The sequence below is a fragment of the Lepisma saccharinum genome, unplaced genomic scaffold, assembly GCF_977018435.1.
Source record: "Lepisma saccharinum unplaced genomic scaffold, izLepSacc3.1 HAP1_SCAFFOLD_42, whole genome shotgun sequence".
In the NCBI taxonomy this organism is placed as follows: Eukaryota; Metazoa; Arthropoda; class Insecta; order Zygentoma; family Lepismatidae; genus Lepisma; species Lepisma saccharinum.
In genome coordinates, this window is record NW_028142902.1 from 2,941,766 (window position 1) to 2,947,651 (window position 5,886).

The following is a 5,886-nucleotide window of genomic DNA, read 5'->3' on the forward strand; positions in this document are numbered from 1 at the left end:
TTGTAATATTCGTGCTTAGTTACCATGGAAACTCTTATAACAATAAATTAAAAAATCTATTTGTGCATAATTGTAGTCATCGTCGTGGAGATTTGAAATAACCACTCTGATTGTTGAAACAATGTAATACAACCTATGGCCTCACGTTTTACGATAACATTATATAAAATTTCAAACTCGCATATCTCCGTTACTATAGGAGATACAAAGGTGATTTTACATTAAATGTAATCAGGTCGAAGCTCTCTATTGGCTCATCAGGAAAAATTTAATTCTTTTGTAATATTCATGCTTAGTTACCATGGAAACTCTTATAACAATAAAGTAAACAATCTATTTGTGCATAATTGTAGTCATCGTCGTGGAGATTTGAAATAACCACTCTGATTGTTGAAACAATGTAATACAACCTATGGCCTCACGTTTTACGATAACATTATATAAAATTTCAAACTCGCATATCTCCGTTACTATAGGAGATACAAAGGCGATTTTACATTAAATGTAATCAGGTCGAAGATCTCTATTGGCTCATCAGGAAAAATTTAATCCTTTTGTAATATTCATGCTTAGTTACCATGGAAACTCTCATAACAATAAAACAAACAATCTATTTGTGCATGATTGTAGTCATCGTCGTGGAGATTTGAAATAACCACTCTGATTGTTGAAACAATATAATACAACCTATGGCCTCACGTTTTACGATAACATTATATAAAATTTCAAACTCGTATATCTCCGTTACTATAGGAGATACAAAGGTGATTTAACACTCAATGTAATCAGGTCGAAGCTCTCTATTGGCTCATCAGGAAAAATTTAATCCTTGTGTAATATTCATGCTTAGTTACCATGGAAACTCTCATAACAATAAAGCAAACAATCTATTTGTGCATGATTGTAGTCGTCGTCGTGGAGATTTGAAATAACCACTCTGATTTTTGAAAAAATGTAATACATCCTATGGAATCACGTTTACGATAACATTATATAAAATTTCAAACTCGTATATCTCCGTTACTATAGGAGATACAAAGGTGATTTTACACTCAATGTAATCAGGTCGATGCTCTCTATCGGCTCATCAGGAAAAATTTAATTATTTTGTAATATTCATGCTTAGTTACCATGGAAACTCTTATAACAATAAAGTAAACAATCTATTTGTGCATAATTGTAGTCATCGTCGTGGAGATTTGAAATAACCACTCTGATTGTTGAAACAATGTAATACAACCTATGGCCTCACGTTTTACGATAACATTATATAAAATTTCAAACTCGCATATCTCCGTTACTATAGGAGATACAAAGGTGATTTTACATTAAATGTAATCAGGTCGAAGCTCTCTATTGGCTCATCAGGAAAAATTTAATCCTTGTGTAATATTCATGCTTAGTTACCATGGAAACTCTCATAACAATAAAGCAAACAATCTATTTGTGCATGATTGTAGTCGTCGTCGTGGAGATTTGAAATAACCACTCTGATTTTTGAAAAAATGTAATACATCCTATGGAATCACGTTTACGATAACATTATATAAAATTTCAAACTCGTATATCTCCGTTACTATAGGAGATACAAAGGTGATTTTACACTCAATGTAATCAGGTCGATGCTCTCTATCGGCTCATCAGGAAAAATTTAATCCTTTTGTAATATTCATGCTTAGTTACCATGGAAACTCTCATAACAATAAAGTAAACAATCTATTTGTGCATAATATTAGTCATCGTCGTGGAGATTTGAAATAACCACTCTGATTGTTGAAACAATGTAATACAACCTATGGCCTCACGTTTTACGATAACATTATATAAAATTTCAAACTCGCATATCTCCGTTACTATAGGAGATTCAAAGGCGATTTTACATTAAATGTAATCAGGTCGAAGATCTCTATTGGCTCATCAGGAAAAATTTAATTCTTTTGTAATATTCATGCTTAGTTACCATGGAAACTCTTATAACAATATAGTAAACAATCTATTTGTGCATAATTGTAGTCATCGTCGTGGAGATTTGAAATAACCACTCTGATTGTTGAAACAATGTAATACAACCTATGGCCTCACGTTTTACGATAACATTATATAAAATTTCAAACTCGCATATCTCCGTTACTATAGGAGATACAAAGGTGATTTTACATTAAATGTAATCAGGTCGAAGCTCTCTATTGGCTCATCAGGAAAAATTTAATCCTTGTGTAATATTCATGCTTAGTTACCATGGAAACTCTCATAACAATAAAGCAAACAATCTATTTGTGCATGATTGTAGTCGTCGTCGTGGAGATTTGAAATAACCACTCTGATTTTTGAAAAAATGTAATACATCCTATGGAATCACGTTTACGATAACATTATATAAAATTTCAAACTCGTATATCTCCGTTACTATAGGAGATACAAAGGTGATTTTACACTCAATGTAATCAGGTCGATGCTCTCTATCGGCTCATCAGGAAAAATTTAATCCTTGTGTAATATTCATGCTTAGTTACCATGGAAACTCTCATAACAATAAAGCAAACAATCTATTTGTGCATGATTGTAGTCGTCGTCGTGGAGATTTGAAATAACCACTCTGATTTTTGAAAAAATGTAATACATCCTATGGAATCACGTTTACGATAACATTATATAAAATTTCAAACTCGTATATCTCCGTTACTATAGGAGATACAAAGGTGATTTTACACTCAATGTAATCAGGTCGATGCTCTCTATCGGCTCATCAGGAAAAATTTAATCCTTTTGTAATATTCATGCTTAGTTACCATGGAAACTCTCATAACAATAAAGTAAACAATCTATTTGTGCATAATATTAGTCATCGTCGTGGAGATTTGAAATAACCACTCTGATTGTTGAAACAATGTAATACAACCTATGGCCTCACGTTTTACGATAACATTATATAAAATTTCAAACTCGCATATCTCCGTTACTATAGGAGATACAAAGGCGATTTTACATTAAATGTAATCAGGTCGAAGATCTCTATTGGCTCATCAGGAAAAATTTAATCCTTGTGTAATATTCAGGCTTAGTTACCAATGAAACTCTCATAACAATAAAGCAAACAATCTATTTGTGCATGATTGTAGTCGTCGTCGTGGAGATTTGAAATAACCACTCTGATTTTTGAAAAAATGTAATACATCCTATGGAATCACGTTTACGATAACATTATATAAAATTTCAAACTCGCATATCTCCGTTACCATAGGAGATACAAAGGTGATTTTACATTAAATGTAATCAGGTCGAAGCTCTCTATTGGCTCATCAGGAAAAATTTAATCCTTTTGTAATATTCATGCTTAGTTACCATGGAAACTCTTATAACAATAAAGTAAACAATCTATTTGTGCATAATTGTAGTCATCGTCGTGGAGGTTTGAAATAACCACTCTGATTGTTGAAACAATGTAATACAACCTATGGCCTCACGTTTTACGATAACATTATATAAAATTTCAAACTCGCATATCTCCGTTACTATAGGAGATACAAAGGTGATTTTACATTAAATGTAATCAGGTCGAAGCTCTCTATTGGCTCATCAGGAAAAATTTAATTCTTTTGTAATATTCATGCTTAGTTACCATGGAAACTCTTATAACAATAAAGTAAACAATCTATTTGTGCATAATTGTAGTCATCGTCGTGGAGATTTGAAATAACCACTCTGATTGTTGAAACAATGTAATACAACCTATGGCCTCACGTTTTACGATAACATTATATAAAATTTCAAACTCGCATATCTCCGTTACTATAGGAGATACAAAGGTGATTTTACATTAAATGTAATCAGGTCGAAGCTCTCTATTGGCTCATCAGGAAAAATTTAATTCTTTTGTAATATTCATGCTTAGTTACCATGGAAACTCTTATAACAATAAAGTAAACAATCTATTTGTGCATAATTGTAGTCATCGTCGTGGAGATTTGAAATAACCACTCTGATTGTTGAAACAATGTAATACAACCTATGGCCTCACGTTTTACGATAACATTATATAAAATTTCAAACTCGCATATCTCCGTTACTATAGGAGATACAAAGGCGATTTTACATTAAATGTAATCAGGTCGAAGATCTCTATTGGCTCATCAGGAAAAATTTAATCCTTTTGTAATATTCATGCTTAGTTACCATGGAAACTCTCATAACAATAAAACAAACAATCTATTTGTGCATGATTGTAGTCATCGTCGTGGAGATTTGAAATAACCACTCTGATTGTTGAAACAATGTAATACAACCTATGGCCTCACGTTTTACGATAACATTATATAAAATTTCAAACTCGCATATCTCCGTTACTATAGGAGATACAAAGGCGATTTTACATTAAATGTAATCAGGTCGAAGATCTCTATTGGCTCATCAGGAAAAATTTATTCCTTTTGTAATATTCATGCTTAGTTACCATGGAAACTCTCATAACAATAAAACAAACAATCTATTTGTGCATGATTGTAGTCGTCGTCGTGGAGATTTGAAATAACCACTCTGATTTTTGAAAAAATGTAATACATCCTATGGAATCACGTTTACGATAACATTATATAAAATTTCAAACTCGTATATCTCCGTTACTATAGGAGATACAAAGGTGATTTTACACTCAATGTAATCAGGTCGATGCTCTCTATCGGCTCATCAGGAAAAATTTAATTATTTTGTAATATTCATGCTTAGTTACCATGGAAACTCTTATAACAATAAAGTAAACAATCTATTTGTGCATAATTGTAGTCATCGTCGTGGAGATTTGAAATAACCACTCTGATTGTTGAAACAATGTAATACAACCTATGGCCTCACGTTTTACGATAACATTATATAAAATTTCAAACTCGCATATCTCCGTTACTATAGGAGATACAAAGGTGATTTTACATTAAATGTAATCAGGTCGAAGCTCTCTATTGGCTCATCAGGAAAAATTTAATCCTTGTGTAATATTCATGCTTAGTTACCATGGAAACTCTCATAACAATAAAGCAAACAATCTATTTGTGCATGATTGTAGTCGTCGTCGTGGAGATTTGAAATAACCACTCTGATTTTTGAAAAAATGTAATACATCCTATGGAATCACGTTTACGATAACATTATATAAAATTTCAAACTCGTATATCTCCGTTACTATAGGAGATACAAAGGTGATTTTACACTCAATGTAATCAGGTCGATGCTCTCTATCGGCTCATCAGGAAAAATTTAATCCTTTTGTAATATTCATGCTTAGTTACCATGGAAACTCTCATAACAATAAAGTAAACAATCTATTTGTGCATAATATTAGTCATCGTCGTGGAGATTTGAAATAACCACTCTGATTGTTGAAACAATGTAATACAACCTATGGCCTCACGTTTTACGATAACATTATATAAAATTTCAAACTCGCATATCTCCGTTACTATAGGAGATTCAAAGGCGATTTTACATTAAATGTAATCAGGTCGAAGATCTCTATTGGCTCATCAGGAAAAATTTAATTCTTTTGTAATATTCATGCTTAGTTACCATGGAAACTCTTATAACAATATAGTAAACAATCTATTTGTGCATAATTGTAGTCATCGTCGTGGAGATTTGAAATAACCACTCTGATTGTTGAAACAATGTAATACAACCTATGGCCTCACGTTTTACGATAACATTATATAAAATTTCAAACTCGCATATCTCCGTTACTATAGGAGATACAAAGGTGATTTTACATTAAATGTAATCAGGTCGAAGCTCTCTATTGGCTCATCAGGAAAAATTTAATCCTTGTGTAATATTCATGCTTAGTTACCATGGAAACTCTCATAACAATAAAGCAAACAATCTATTTGTGCATGATTGTAG